Here is a 16,209-nt window from a genome sequence, read left to right as displayed (position 1 = left end):
ATCACGAGTGCCAAATACATGCTGGAGACGGTGAAGTAATATATCATGTTCTATTTTGTTAATTGCTGCAGACAAATCAAAAAGGGTTAGAACTCTAATCTTTATGCTACCCAAAGCAGAGAGAATGTCATTAACTAATTTTTGAAGAGTAATTTCAGTGCTGTACAAGGGCGATATAAAGATTGTACATGGCTAAAAAGACTGTTTGAATTTAGATGAGATACAACCTGGGATAGAGCAACCTTTTCTAAGATTTGTTATATGAATGGGAGATTAGAAACTGAGCGGTAGTTCTTTAAATCGTTATGATCGAGTATTCGTTTATTCAGCAGAGGCTTTAAAATGGCAATTTTGAAACATGATGGGAATTCCCCGGAAGAGAGAGAGGTATTAATACCATCAGTTAGTGAAGGGAATACTGGATATAAGCACTCAAGCAGCAGTGATGTTGGAACTGGATCAGGGTCACATGACTTTGGTGTACTCTTCATCATGATTGTACTTACTAAATCCATATGGATTGGCTTAATGCTGCTAATGGTTGCCGCTGAAATTCTGTATCCAAGCTGTATTATGACGACGACCAGTCAATTGAAATGGTGTTGTCAAGCTTATATCTAATGGTTTGTACTTTGTCACGGAAGATATTTGCAAACAGGGTCGGAAGTTCGACTAGAGAGACGGTAGTTGGAAGTGGTGTACATTTGTTCCTTGACATTTGCTTGTTAGTAACCTCGAAGAGCTCTTTGCAGCTGGAACTGTCCATGCTCTTAGTACTGTAGTGGGCTGATTATGTTCATTACATGTACGTGTAATGAGACTGTGCTGTCCCTTGTGACACTTAGGTTTCGAACTGATTTTAAATTTCTTGGTAGTGCTGATACTTATTGTTTTATGTAAATTATATCAATTAAAAATAGTATGTATGGTGATCAGAATGGTTTCAGTTGTGTCATCATTCATCGGCAGCTTGTTACATGTCACCCATGACTTCACATCGGAAGTGCGCATCTCGACGTTTTGGTTGGTAGACAACCTCACATACGTTTGGCAAGTAGAGTTGTATAGTTGAGTTTCCTCAGCGTATGGAACACCTAAACTAAGATCAGCGGGGCTGAAATGTAGACTACAAGACTGATATGGCCACTAAGCATCCTTCACAGTCTGATATTAAACAAAAGAAAATCCACTGGACAGAAATACACCAAACACATGCCGTCTTCAGTATCACCGCCAATTTATAGGCATGCTAATGTATAACATAAATATTTTGAACAGGTCTTGGCTCTTGCCTCCGTTCCAAAACATAGAGAATTTTCCATGGGTAAATAAAATATACTTTATAAGAACAAGTATTAACAGCATAAACAAATATATATTAATCTGAAGTTTCAACAAAGTTAAGAAATTTTTAAACATTAATGTCCATAACTGCCAATTTAGTTTTCGTTGTTGGGGTGTGTGAGATATTATAACACCATAACTAAATCTTACCAGGATTCAGATGGCTCTTGAAAGTGTCTTTCTGTTTTGTAGTAAACATTTTATTTTCGGTTATGCTAGTTGAAAAATTGGAATTTCTTGAGGTAGCAAAGAAAACATATTATTTGTTGAAATCGCATTGTCACAATAAGATTAGCTCAGATATTCGTTTTCCTACGTCAAGATCTCAACGATCGCTTAGGGGTGATGTTCTGGTGACAAGATATTACACTAATCGCTAATCTTGCCAGTCAATCAGTTAAAGTCTTACACCTTCACGTTTAGGAGACTGCTCTCTGTGGTTGATGGGCACCAACGATTTAATATCAGCATCTCCAAGCAATGTTGCTGTAATTTCATCATTAGCATTGCAACTTATTTGCTAGAACATAACCCTTATAAACAAATTAAGTGTTTACAGCTGAGATTTCGAAAAGGATTATCGTAGAATAAATGTCCCATATATTCTGGTCTAGTTTTAGGGCTCGTAACTCTTGTTTTTTCATAATGCTTTTTAATTATTGTGAAAGAGTAATATGTAGTAGAATATTCAAAGTTTAGTGATTCCTTTCATTCGTCGTAGTGACTTACGTTTCACTCTGTGAATAACATGTACGTTGTGGCCTTTCTGTTGATTCACAGTTGATTGAATCAACGATCATAGTGGTACATTTGTTCTTAATAAAGCTACTTACTTTTAAAGGAAATAAAGAGGTCATACACACTATCATATTTATTACCGGCCTTTGATAAAAAAACTATAATGCCAATCTGTGTTTGTGTGAAATTAGTGGGCTTAATATCTGAGGCTCAATATTACAGTATCGAACTTAGTGATAATAGCTTATCACGTGATCGGTATTTACAAATTCGGTTAAATGTTATATAATTTAATGTTTGTGTTTTGTTGAAATGCTATTTATTGTATAAGTTTAAATTATGTGAAGAAAGGGTACACAATATTGGAGTTCAAAAAGTATTTTGAAAATATACGTCAGTATACGCACTAGTTACGTAAAGATGATGAGCGATAAGGTTATTCACAAAAGACCCGTTTGGGAAAAAAAAACTACTTTCCTGTTAATATGCTATCCTGATAGTCCATTGACGCATCAGGCAATACAATAGCCCGGAGTAAAGGAAGTTCCCTTTCATATATGAAGGCATTTGTGTGTTCCATCCTTAGGTGGGAGACGCATACTCTTAGATTTTCCGTCCGTCATTGCTTCTTGCATTTAGTGTCAAGACCATACTTTTTCAATGGGTTAAGAAACTTCGATGCAACGCAGCACACGCATATTAGATTACGAAAGGAATCCATGCTATTCAGACCAAACCAGATCTCGATATATGTATATAAATAATCACTCTGGCAGTATTATATAATAAGATTACCATAAACAAAACGTAAAAGTAGTCCATGTTTGAGTAGTATAGACATGATTTAAAAATCCGTTTAGCTAGAACATTATAATGGCAGCAAATATCACAACTCTTTTCTAATAATTCCGTTACAATCATGTTACAGTAGCGTATTTGATGCTGGTTGGGACATGGCAGTTTGCTTCATAATCTTTCGTTACGTCCGACGTCATATAACTAAGTTTCTTGCAGTTCTTCGGTCATCCTTCCGGAGGTAGATTACGCAGTCGATATCCCGAAAGGCCCACCGTAGTTCTGCCATTAATACTATAATCGTGCATTGCACAACAACCAGATTATGTTCAGACTCATTACGTCCAGGTGATACACCCACGCGCACTTCTATCCAATTAGTATGGCAATATCTGTCATACAGTCAGACGTATATCTGACTCAAGAATAATGCAGTGTTTAACAATTCTACGTTCTTTGGGACCATGCATTACAGTTACATAAAACTACATTGGTTGCATTCGTGATTGGCGTATTAAATGATTGTTCTCAATTTCGCACAATATCCGTTACCCGAAATAGTGCTTCTTGGCTCAACAGCATTTGAGATCTTTATTGTCTCAGCTAAGTTAATGTTACCTTAAGTATTCATAGGTAAATGTAAGAGCATTTGTTCATCAACTTCATCGGTGCCGTAACAATCCCTGAATAAGATGGTCATTTAGTGACGAGGTACTACCACGTGTTAATGCTATAACTCCAAGTTGGTCTAGACTTGTTTTTTTTTATACAAGGGTGATAGCGAAGGTCAATTCCATCTTTACACAATCATAATACCTTAGAAGAACTTATACTGCCTCGCAATATAGCACTCCCAGAAACTTCAATTATCTAAAGGGAGCTAAACGATATATGCCAACCTATGTGGCGGTAAGGCAGAGTGATATCCCCTTTGGTAGAAGACCTGGCGGCAAAGCATAAGAGGCAAGGGTCACTTTGTATGTATAAATGTATTGCCGCAATCAGCGACCTAGGATAAAAAGTGAAGTCAAAACATTTCTATATTTCTGTATACCTTTTCTTCGAATCGCATTTCTTTGTAGTTGTGGCTGAATGATCTTTTTTTCCGGACTCATAGGAAGAGTATGGTTCTCCGTTTTCTTTATCAACCAATATCATTATTGGTAGTACCAGGTCTACATACCCATAGTGTAACTAGAGAATTCTAGTAAATACCCATAAAAATGCCATGTACCATCCCTTTTCTTTCCTACTCTTGTTATTTCATCGTACCTTTTCAGCGTGATGGCCGCGATCGTCCTTTGACATATGTCTCAAAGACTAAGTCACTATCTGTCTTGTGCCAAACAATTGTCCAGTCACTAGACTGGTCCTTTTTTTACTCCATTTACGAGGTCTGACGCCGTCAACGATTTTAATCTCAGATAGTAAATCGGTTTGCCAGTGCATAATGCTGCAACGGTTCTGCTGAAAATAGGCTTCACAATAAACATTTGTATGAGTTTAAGGAGATTTTACCTGACCACTTATGTGGTACACTTAGTGTCGCGCAACGTCGTCACGTTTAGCCAGTTATCGGCTCATATTGATGTCGGTACCCTTGCTTTGGAAACAAAAGTGCAGACAGACTTACCCGCCCTCTAACGGTCACCCGCTCTCATCTTGACTATAATGTTTGACCCACGCTCTACCTTTGCCAGCAACTACTATCATCTGTACGTCCTGCTTGCATTGCAGACAGATTATGGCCCAATTCACGAATAGCATTGCTTGATTGTCAGTAAAACACTTTCACCCGGTTTTGAATTACCGGCTTCCGGGACTGTTTTATTCTGTCCATACTGTTTATTCTGTATACTAGAGACAACAGTTTTGTACTTGAAAATAATCAGGCTGAATTGGTAAAGGGCATTGACAAAACGAAATCAAACTAAATATTGCAAATCATGTGTGTAGAAATAACCTCATAACACTTACATATGTAATTATCAGCATGACATTGAATATAAATGTTTGGCTTATGTGCATACTAGTTTCAGGGAGTATTTGTTTAATCTAAATAAAGTAAATGACCTAAAAATCCTTGTTTAGCTAAGCTGTCAGAATTTCTTATATTGAAATAGAACACATATACATACATCTTTTCTATTAAATGTAGCATTTCGTAGCTAATAGTATGACTATTTACAAATTCAAAACGACAATCAAGCTATGTCTGTTCTGTGATAATGGAATATACATATATATAACGCTGATTTTGACGTGTGCCGTGCCCATGCACAGGAAATATTATACATAATAAACTGATTAATTCAATGCCATATCGCTGATAGTATCTACTCAATGCTATGCGTTTTCCTTAGTACCGCAGGACATACTTCCAATATTGCAAGAACGCTTTCATTATTGCTGTATGAATGAACAAAACAACCCCTTGTTTTAGATATTAATTTCGGACCATGTTTATTGAAAGTGGATTGCAAAGGATATGTTTCAAACCTATGTTGTACTTCACAACTGAAATATTGCTATAAGAACGTGATATTTGGTAATTTGCATACCAAACGTGGTCACAAATAAGCCAGGACATGAGACTTGTGTTTGGCTAGACTATAGTTTGCATGTGGCATGTTGACAGGTATGACACGATATTAGAACGTAAGAAGGTTTATGAAAATATGTGAAAATCGGAAGGTTTGTCGACATGAAGAATACTGACGGCAGATTTCCATGTTTGCAGTAGAGTCAGTATCTAAATACACCAAACATGTTATGGAAAGGTTGATTAGTACTGTAGGTGCGAGTACATATGATAACAGTCATTATGTAAACTTTTTGTGTTACTGATTTGGTCCAAACAATTGTACAGCATTTTGGGTTACAAAAACCCTCAGAATGTATATATTGCATGAGATACCTGTTTAGATCTCCGGTTTGGAATCCAAGCAATGTATTATTTGTATTGTTTCTCTTGTAATTAGTTATCAGAATAAGTCTTAATTTTGAGTTGCGTTGCAATATCAATACTTTCTTCATTGTCACTATTTTAAAGTAAATACTTTTTAGCCATTTTCATGTACATTTCTAGATTGTAATAGCCATACGGATTTATAACAGTCATTGATTTATTATTGGTATTGACTTAGTAAAAGAGTTTATGTCAACATCATCCAAATAAAATACCAAGAAAAAATAACTGTCTATTAAATCGGATACTTTAAAATATCTATTTGAATTAGATCTGTAAAATATCTTTTTCAATTGTTTGCTTGCAATTGTCACAGGGATGATGTGGCTCTCTTGATTTAAGCAGTCATTTGTCATCAGATGCTTCCTTTAAATTCTTACCTTCGGAATTTGCTTCCAATGCATGTATTGTTTTACTGTGCTTTTAAAATTCATAGGTAATCAAAATACCTCCAGCATTGTCTGTTTTATATCTTCCATCTTTGCTTATGATTTCATCAATATTGTTCAATTTATCAATGGCTGATTTTGCTGTTTCATTGTTTGAAACACGTTTTAACTAATTACTCTTTCATTAAACCCTTTAACACTTTTAATGACTGATGTGCCAAAAGATAACGTTTGCGTCTCTAGTATTCATACCAGCTTTATTCGTTTTTTACTCCTTTATATTGCATGTTTCCAATTATTTTTACAGTCATAATTTAAAATGTTATTTTATTACATGCTCAATTAGCAATTGCTATGTTCAATTATTTATTTATACTTATGCGTTTCTGTTATTTTTCAGTAAAAATTAATTTTATTGTTGTCTTTAATAAATCTAAATAATTGTTGTACCTACAACTTTTCCATTTTCTTTGCTGTTTACATACGGATAAGGAGTAAAGGTGGTGAAAATTTGATATGAAAGAAAACTATATGTTTTAATTAAAACTATAACGATTGTTTTAGATATATTCTGAACATCCAACAATAATTTATGATCCTGTAAATCTAACTAATGATTTTATAGATCAAAATTTCGAAAGTCTGGATCCTACTTTGCGACCTTTAATAACGATGAATGCATATGACAGAGGCCATATGCTAAAAACGTAGGCTACGACTTTGTGTGAAAACACGAGCTACGTGTGCATACAGTTATTGAGAGTGATAGAGTGACGTTTGGATTAAATCCAAACGCATATTAGGCTATGCAGTTCATGTCAGGATCTACAAATTTGCTCGTAAATGAACGTCTGCAACTTATTAAGTAGAGGGGAAAATTGGAAGACGCATCTTTGTAATTTATTTTTATTAAATGAGGATGTAGCAAACAAACAGCTAAATATATTTTCCAATCAGTTTTAAGAGGAATATAAAAAATACTTGGGAGAACAGTAAGTGGAGACTTTTGAAAGTCCGTATGATCCTACGTCCACCATAACATAATTTCCAGGACATATTTCATAGACTGATATTAACTTTGTATATGTATATATGTGACGGTAAACCCCAGTGGATATTTAGGTTGTGATTCCTTGCTTAGGTTCACACATTTTCCATGTTTCATGTTTAAAACACATCGACTCTAAACATTCAGGCTTTCTCTATACTGTTTACATTTTATATTCCACTAAGAGACATCATTCGAACGCAACCTTCCGATCTATCATGCTTACAGGCTTTAAAAGATAGCGATACCATCAATTGTATTAACTAAAATAGGGTTTTAATTATTTCATATTTTGTATCATCTAATTCTAATGTATATTTCTATCACTTTCATTATTAACGTAGATGTATAATGTTTTAATATGGTACATTAATTTGCTCAGTTGTTCTGTTTCGATTGGATCATTATATAAATTATTACTTGTGAAAGATCTATTTCAGATCTTTCAAATCTTATAATAATCTTCGTCATAAAACTAAATGCCAATTTTTGTTTCTTTCAAAACTAATACAAATAAATAATAAACTTAAGAAAATTCTAGGTCCATTATTTAAATACACGCATAAATGTAACACTCCTAATATAATCAGTTATCAGTAGTAAATTTTGGCAGCTAAGCGATAATGAGACTCTATGTTAAATTTGGTCGTTTGCACTATAGCGATCAGAGGAAATTAAGATGGGATATTTAACATGGGCGCTTCCATTGTCGCTGGATAGACCCAATTATCCTTGTATTGTGCCTTCCTAGCGACAAGTGGAAATTGATTGTTGTTGTTGTTGTAGGGTTTAACGCCATTTTGCAGCACAAGATAGACTATACATGGCGGCCAGTATTAATGGTGGAGGAAAAACCCAGAATAAACCAGGTAAGAACCACCGACCCACGAGAAGCTACTGGCAAGTTTTCTCACATAACCACATTAGCCGAATCAGAGACTGGAACCGACACAGAGGTGAGATGGCAGTGATCCGTAACAGTGAGCGCTTTAGACCACTTGGCCACTCGCGGCCCCACAGTGGAAATTGAACAGAGTGACGTCACAGTACTGGACACTGGGGAAACAAGGACAACAATGTTGCAAGGGGCTGACATAAATCGGACAGAACAGTGTGGCAACAGATACAGAGACATTCATTCACTAATACAAACCAGAGATGTATATATAAGGCATTGCCTAGGCCTAAAAGTATGTTGGCGGTGTTCATAAATTTGCATAATTGTAATGATGCTATAAATAGCTATAATCAAGGAAAAGACAAACGCCAAAATGGATATGACTAAAGGTAACCAAAAAATTACGAAATTATCTAAGAAATTAACGGGGACTAAACATATTTTGACAGTGTGAGACTATCTAGGAACAAGGGAAATTGAGCATACCAACAATGGATTGGGACTGTCTAGGAACAATGTGAATTTAACATAACAGAAAGGAGAAAATAACCCATTATCTACTATCAACACAGAGGGAAAAAAATAAACCATTACATACTATCAACCCAGAGGAAAGAAAAAAACAATATCTAATACGAACACAGACTAGCAACGAGGTTAATGCTTATATTCACACTGCTCCACATTCACACAAATTCTTCAGAAACAAACACAAACACACACACAAACGTACATGTGCACACATGCACACACAAACAAAACCACATACACACCAGTAAAGGAGTCAGTGTTTATAGTCAGATTACTTCCTGAGTTTGTTGCTTTTAAAGAAAACAAAAAAGAAACACTGAACGGTCCTTTCCAGGTCCAATAGATCTCTCTCAAAAAGAGACTATTCATTGTTTGCCAACATCAATTAAAACTCAAAATCCCTTTTTCCCCATGATGTACGTGTGTGAGTTTCTGAGTGTTTGTCCATATTTTAAAAATCAAAACCTTGAGACACTTATGTTTTTTTCTGGTATATTCTCCGTAAATATTCACAACCCAATTTCACAACACAACACAACACTTTGAAAATTTCATAGTGTTCTTCCTTGTCTTTCCACTCTCACCTTTTTTAATTTTTTCACTGTCGCGGGTTTTTCCTCTTCTTCTTCGTCATTTTTTCTCATCTTCTTTTCTTCTGTTTCTGGACTTGCCTGGGTTCTTCATTTTTCGGAGGGTACCTCTTCTGCCTGTTCAGAACCCTTTCTACCACCTGATCCCGTTGTTTCTCAGGGCAGTCTGAAGACCAGTGTCCTTTCTCTTGACAATGATAGCAGGTATCTTGAACTTTAACGTTTGTTTTGCTTTGACGTTGTGGACATTATGTGGTCCAATGCCTTTTCTTCTTACAGATATAGCATGTGTCTTGACTTTTATCTCGAAATAACGGGGAGTTTTCTGCCGGCTTCTCTGTCGAACAACTTCGCATGACACCTCTCGCAAAGCTCCGATCAGAAGTTCCATCTGTGTTGGCTCTTCCATCTTTCTGGTATGACTGAGAGTGAAATTAATGCTCTGAGGAAAGACGCTGACCCTTTATATAGGGAATACACTGGCCTTATATTGCTTTATAGGGGACCATGGCGATTAAAATGTAGTCATTTTACCTTTTGCAATAAAGATGAAACAATCGCATCATTTCCTGAAGAAAGGAGAATAAAGTAATAAGCAGACACGGGACGTATCGCCTCGCACAGTAGCATACGTCTTGGCTCAGATTCATAGCAGCGATTTTGAAAACAACATGAGTGAGCCAGAATCCAGATCCAGAAAGTCAAAGTCAAACCAAAGTCCACCCACCAGTAGCCCCTGAAAACTACTATCACATTCGAGAGACAGACAAACGCTCCTCTAGAAAATTTAGAACCACGGCCTACACCTACACGTTGAAATTTAATGATTTCAAGTCCGACCTACCGTTGGAGAAAGCAGATATTCATCACCGATTTGTGAGATTTTTTTTACAATAGTAAGGAGATCGTGCGCTGTAATTTGTCACAGACAGTTGCATCTACATCGATCGCCTGGGTCACCGTCACCCTAACATCGAGGGAAACCGTTTAGAAGCCTGGACGGAGGAGCACCCCGACGACAAGATTCTAGGCTTTGATTGTGGTGGTCCCAAACAGTACGGCTAGGAATACCGAAACCACCAAGGAGAAGTGCACACCGAGTGTAAAGTAAAAGGATTGACTCTCAATTATCGCACCATTCAAGTTGCAACCTTTGGCGTGTTAAAAGAAGTCTTGAAATCCGGACAGGATCAACATTTTAAAGTGACCACCTACCTACGAACCGTACGAGATTGTACGTTTAACCACAAGCCATATCGTCAGTCGACCTTTAGAAAAGCTCTGTCAAATCGTATACCACAAGCGGGTAGGGCTTCACTTTGCCGTACGGACATGCCGATATTGGACCGCACATGAAAGGGAAAACGTCCAAGACCGATATTCATTGTGACTACGATTACCAAGCGAGAAAGATTAATCTTTTCAAACAGACACCATTAAGTTTGGTGATCCTCAAGTGGAGTGAGATCAGACGCCTTGCGATGACAGTGATGCCGTACTCTGTGAGCTTAGCGAATCAGCAGGACATCATGGGAACTTTGCTATGACTACTACTTCCACACCTACCATGGAAAATGATGCTGTGCGTGTCAAATCTCACTCATGCGAAAGAGATGCCACTAACTATAGAACACGTTATCACTTTACTGGCTTTTATTGTTTAGGTCATCCTCAACGAGAAACCATGCCACTACCACCCTATGGATGTCATACATGCCTGAGCAAACTATAGCGGGTTTCACGTTACCCTCAGCGAAATAAACCTGTAAAAATATGTATTCGTAACCTGTACGTCTGCCTGAATACTACGAGTTTGAAAGCCGATTCTAGACAAGGAAAGGGGTCTTAATATCTTAGAGGACCTACCCCCGAAGAATTATCGATAGCAAGATTTATTTACTTGATCGAAGGTGATAAAATCAAGTGCTTCAGTTGCAGTGTGCCACTTCACCGGTGGGAACAGAAAGATTTAGCTTATCTATTATATACTCGATGGTCTCCGGATTGTCACTACCTACGTTTAGTGGGACGACCTCAGTAATCACTTGATGGATACTTTATAAGGGAACATTCGTGGTTTGCCTCTGGAGTTGAGAGAATGAATTTACCGAGAATTGGTCAAAATATAATTCCAACGCAAACAATTGCGTCCGTTATGTTACCAATGTTATAACCACTGGTACCTGAATGCTACCAGAGGACTGATTCATTTGAAAGCGTATCAGTGGTCAGACATTGATCTACTGGACGAGGACCAGAAGACTTTATTTGTTACTCATCCTACTTCTTACAACCTAACCATACTACACTGAATTCTGACGGAAGAGGTTGAGGATTACCAAAATATTTTACACAACAAATCTTGGTTCAAGACGACAATTCTGTGCTGCGTGAAGTGTGTTAGTTAGTGACTAAACAATTTTGGTACAATACTGAAATAAAGCCAGTTCTGTTCAAAAAGTACATTTATTAACTTCATCAAAAGTGGGTATAAAACTGGCTACCAGGCTACGACCTTTATCAATTGTGATACAACAATTGCCTTGGAAGGAAATCAATGACAGTATTCAGACTGTGGTGGATAAGCAACACTTTCTACGAGACCTGTATCCAATGAATTTTGTTCGACCTGTGACGTGTGTCATATGTACTTCCTTTCTGGGATCTTGTTTACCAGCCGATTGCTTATGGGCTCATTAGGATCTGTATTGTGAGCTACCGCTAAAACAAACATGAAATTGGTACCGTAATATTTACACGAGAGTCTCATTCTGTTAAAACAGTTGCGCTTTCATTTTGATACTTCTCGAGCCCTACGGGTAAAGAAAGATTTCGTCAACTTTTAGGCACTAAAGATGTGTAAGACGATGTATTTGTAGCTTGTGACTTACACTCTCACTGGTCAGATGTTCGTGACTGGAAAAGTTTTGCTTTCGAGGATTGGACAAAATAAGTGCCGAACTATGCCAAAGATTTGTGATTATCAATTCAAACGTTCAGTGTCAAAGTAACTTTTAAACCTGTGTTAACTGCAATGCCTGAAGAACACGCCACCGAGGAAAACAACTCCATTCAGGACAGGACTCTCATCGACATAGGCATCCCCGAAAAAGCAGTTCGGGAGGGCCCCTGTGTGACTGTGCCAAGTGTAGGGACTCTAAGAACATTACAATGTGTTCCTTAGGCACCAAGCCGTCTTCACAAACAGTGTTGTACAGTGACTTGTTTATATTCCACTTTGATCATTTTGATGTGGATCAAATTACTTAACCATTTGGCTTTTGTTTCTGTTTTTATTTTGTCTTTTTTTGTATTTCGTGCTCCAATTTAAAAACGTTTTGCAATAAACGTGTTCCGAAAAAGTATAAAAACTTTTGTTTTGTCTGTCTTGCTTTCAAAAATGACATTCCCTGCACTATGGCTCCATATGCTGTCTCTGTTCCCTCTCCACTTTCAATGTTATTGACGAACATTTAGTGCCCGTTGGGTGGCATAGCATCTTCGTCATCCCTTTAACATATTAATTACTGCAGCGAGCGGTTCAGGCAAAACCAAATTTTTCAAATGTTTGATCGAACATAAAAATCATTTGATCGATCGTCCACCTCAACGTATAGTGTGGTGTTACAAAAAGTGGCAATCGTGTTTGTGGAAGGCATTACTTGCAAAGACGATGGAATCGTGTCTGACTCCAGTCAAACTCATCTGGTCAACTTCGACGACATGTTAGGGGATGACGAAGAATTAATTAAACTGTGGTTTACACGCAAAGGGTATCAAGGTAATGCCAGTTTCATTTATGTCATCCAAACATTTTTTCAACAAAGTAAATCCCATCGCACCATCAGTCTCAATGCTCATTACGCTGTTTTGTTTAAAGCCCTAGAGAAAAATCGCAATTGTAAGTGTTAGTTAAACAGGAACTCCTTGGGTGACTCATGCGTACGACGTTGCCACTCAAACCCCACGCGCCTATTTACTCGTTGATTTAAAACCCACCACTCCTGATTATTCGCGACTTCGTACCCCTCTGCTATATCACTGGAGCCAAGACGGAGGATCTCTCGTGTTCACGTCCCCGTCTACTTAAGAAATAAATCTATGAAAAGAACTCGGACACTTTTGGTCTGTCTCACACGTTGTCAACATGACGTCCCTTAAGTCTCATCTTCCCGTCAATCTTGATTCGTGCCTTGTACGACATCAGTTCCAAATATATTCACAAATACGTGCTAATGTCTCAGAATCCAGTCTCAGAGATGTCTTATGATGGTTTCCGTTGACAGGTCGACAATTTCTGCAAATCATCATTCACATTCCACATCAAATCAACCGCTTTTTTGAGCGAAACAAAGTAGCAATGAGGCAACTGGCAGATCACCGCATCGACAACAGAATCAGAAAGTATATCATTTTGAAACCTGGAGGTCGCGGTTCTCTAGGAGGTGTCATCATTCACTACCTCTTAAAATGGGACCCTAATGCCCCCAAAGGCATCCCGAAGAAAAGCCGGACCCAGAAGAAAAAGAACAGTGGTGTCAAGACCAGGGCACAACCCCAGAAAACGAAAAATCCCAAGAACAAGAAAAGTCCTCAGAAAAGACCCCAGAAAACAACTTTTATCCGCAAGAGACGCACTTCGGTTAGGACTCAACTGAGAAAACGACATGTCATAGAAGTCAAAGGACATTGAAAAGGATATCTGCCGAGATTTGACTTGGATCGACGTTTCGTAAGTCATCGACTAAAATAAAGTGACCATCATGCCTTTCAACACTGTCTCGACCACCACAGTAAACACTCCTTCATCGAGTTCCTCTCTGCAAGATCTACAGAGCAACTAATATGGGTATGGTGTAAAGACCGTGGGTCTAAAACGCAAATCGTCTTTTTCTGCCAAATCTTTGTAGTGTATTGTCTCATCGTTGATGTCGTTGCCAACTTCAATTTGCAGCAAGGTGAAAAACAATTGAGGCCCATTTTACTGAGCAGTTGCATCGATGACCTTCTTCCCATTCCTTCCCTAAAATCATCTAACGGTAACAACGGGATCCTTGCGTCCAACAACAGTCTGTCTCCCAGCATCCGCCACCAAAACAACCACAACAACCCACTTGTAGACACTCCTTTAACCCCCAATGACCGCGCGGACAGCAGAACTCTGGACTTATGAATAACTCATTTTTTAACGTTTCCCTACAATACGTTCTGATGTTTCACAGCCAAATTACCAAAGACCATCTAGTTTGATCACGAAGCCCGTTGGGAAATGGCATTGATCGAAATGATTCACCCAAAATAAATCAAAAACACTTCTGAGGTCCAAGTTCTGAACGACCAAGTGTCACAGTGCTTGCATGAAAACGAAACTGTAGATGCCTCTATGAAAGACTCACGGTACTAATTCCACTCCAATGGTAAACATATGGAAACACTATTATATTCAAAATTCAATAACTTAAAATTTATGGGAGCTGATAATGACACCTATAATTCTTCATGCACATCTAACCTTGGTGCAAGCTTATGTGTGGAGAACACCATATGACCCGCGGCACTTTGTTTACATACATGTGCATGAAACACGTGTTATTGATTCTGCACCAAATGAATCAGGTGCTACTTTCAGTATTGAGTACTCCTCAGTCAAGCCTGTAAAAATGCTAAAATTACATCAGTAGAAATTTGTCAATATTTTTTTTTTTACATTACGTATAGGATAAGCTCTCAAAAGATATTTTTCCTAAAATTTTAATTTTCATTATTAACCAATTATAGACCACCAAACCTGTAAAAACTCTATTATTTCTTCACCCCTTTCTAGACTGGTTCACAGTTCCTCCGTATAATTAGTACCGTGTGTCCTGAAAAGACAAGTGTCTCCGATACTCGACAGTACATAAATCAGGTTGAAAAATCGTGCAGGCTATTATTTTGACGGTCAACATCTGGTGAACACGACTGCCTCCAAATTAAATGCGCTGTTTGGCAAAGCCTTAAACAACATCAAACGAAGTGTATCCCTCGAGTACCATAAAGTGGCTCGTCGCCTGCTGATAAACGTTTTGGATGGCTAAACGTTTCCCTTTACATTTTGTCCTGAATTTTTGACATTTTGGGTGGAGACCTCAAAATGGTCAAGGGTTTATTCATACAACCGATTGCCAACATCTTAAAGTTTGTGAATTGTTTTCGATCCTTGGTAGAATCAGATAAAGGATTACATTTGATCTTTGTGTACTCTAATGTGGTGGAGTACAACGTGGTGGGGCACGCATCCGAGCAGTTTATGTAAGTGATTCCTTTCAAAGTGGATTCTGCTACGTCCAAGGACAACGATGGTGGAAACACATATCACGTTTACCCTCGAATTCGTACATCCTCACTATCAGTAAGTCGTATTTTGACAGTTTCAACATTGCCTTAAAAGGAGATCTGTGACAAAATGTTCCATTCACCAAAGGGAAAGTCACAGGGAAACTCCATTTTCGAAAACGATTCTCTAACGACTTGTAAGTCATGTATAATGTGTGCCGAAGAGTAGCTCGACAGTTGAAATCGGCTTTTCGCTCGGTGCCCCCCGTTTTCAAACCGATGGTGACACGAAGTTTGCACGCTTTGAAAGATGACGCTTTGACGCAAGGCAAAGAATTTATCCAAAGTGTCATCAGCAAGAAACAAAAACCCAAAGAAACCTTCCTGAAAGCAGGCAAAAAAATGTCTTCTTCAAACGGACAATGAGATTTTGGGCCGATAAGAAACATTTATACATTACCTGGGCACTGCCGAGCCAGGCGTTCCTGCTTCCCTGACACCACTAAAAAGACATGGCAAAAAAAGACGCCTAAGACACCTCTCCAGAGGACGCCACACCCAAAGAGCTAGAAAGACCAAGAAAAGAAGAACCG

Source organism: Sinohyriopsis cumingii, chromosome 1 (assembly GCF_028554795.1).
Source record: "Sinohyriopsis cumingii isolate HCF-2022 chromosome 1, ASM2855479v2, whole genome shotgun sequence".
NCBI classification, from domain to species: Eukaryota; Metazoa; Mollusca; class Bivalvia; order Unionida; family Unionidae; genus Sinohyriopsis; species Sinohyriopsis cumingii.
The sequence above is the reverse complement of the archived record's forward strand: the minus strand, read 5'-3'. Positions refer to the sequence as shown.